The sequence below is a fragment of the Phalaenopsis equestris genome, unplaced genomic scaffold (genome assembly GCF_001263595.1).
Source record: "Phalaenopsis equestris unplaced genomic scaffold, ASM126359v1 Scaffold001134, whole genome shotgun sequence".
Lineage (NCBI taxonomy): Eukaryota > Viridiplantae > Streptophyta > Magnoliopsida > Asparagales > Orchidaceae > Phalaenopsis > Phalaenopsis equestris.
In genome coordinates, this window is record NW_018165573.1 from 235,121 (window position 1) to 236,448 (window position 1,328).

Genomic DNA, 1,328 nt, shown 5'->3' on the forward strand with positions numbered 1-1,328 from the left:
GTCTTTGGACCAAATTTCATGATTTTTTTAATTTTATGTGAATTTCAATAATTGTTTTAAGTTCTGGGGTATTTATTAAATATAAAATCCTTTAAATGGAGAAAATTATGTTTTGTATTTTTAAAAAGCCTCCATGAGGTCAGAGAACTTAGAGGAGAAGATTTTATATTTTTCCAAATTTTATTTGATTTATTGGAATTATTTTAATGAAAACTCATTTTTTAGCCTTTAAAAATCATTTTTAAGCTTTAAAATTCAATATCTTTATTTAGAAAATTATAAAAAATATTAGAATTGATCTCAAGTGGTCAGAGAACAATTAGGAACATTTTTGTAGTGCTTAGGAACCAATTTAGAATATTTCCATGAGTTTTATTATTTTTGTGATTTTTAGAGATTTTTAATTATTTAAATATTTAAAATAGGTTAAAAATCAAGTTTTTATTTTAAATTTCATTTTATTTTTAAAAATAACCTCTGATCCGAGGAACTCCAAAAACAAAGTTTCATAATTTTTTGAGTTGTATTTTGATTTTTAAAAAATCATTTAAATGCCAAAAGTAATGTTTATATTTAAAAATCAACTTAAGTTATCAAATGAACTCAAAATATTTTGAAATTTTTATGGTGAGTTCCCTAGATCAGGAACCATAGTGGAGATCAAAAATCAAGTCATTTAAATGTTTATATTTTCCAAAATTAATTATTTTAATGACTTAGGGTTTGTAAAAATTAGGTATATTTTAAAGGACTTGACCCATGAAATTATTTCCAAAAGCTTCTCTGGTCATAGTGGACCTTACAAAATTTTCTTAGAATTTTCTAATCAATATGCTGATTTCCATGACTATTTTAAGAAAATAATGTGTAGCAACTTGAAAAATATGGATCTCTATCTAGAAACCTCCTCTGACTTTGGAAAAATCAGAGGATGTTTCCCTTAACAATGGCTATAACATGCCAAAATTTTAAGCCAAGGTGATGTGTCAATATGCATGGAGAATCAAATGATTCAAAATAGTGTTTAATTAATTAAAAATAAAATATGTATTAAATGGACTTGAAATTTATTCTAAATTATTTTTCTCTATTCATTGAGCAAGAAGGTATTTTTATTTTATTTTTATGATTTTTCTACACAAAGTTATGAATTTTCTAAGTTAGGGGTATTTAAATAAATAGGAAAAGGCCCTATTTATCTATTTAAATCATGTGTGCCACCTCAACCTACGACGGCTTCGAAGCTCCACGCGGCGCACACCCATTTGACACCGCCATCTACCTCAGTGCTGACTCGGCCCGCTGTTTATGTCCCGAAGCGCTGTCTG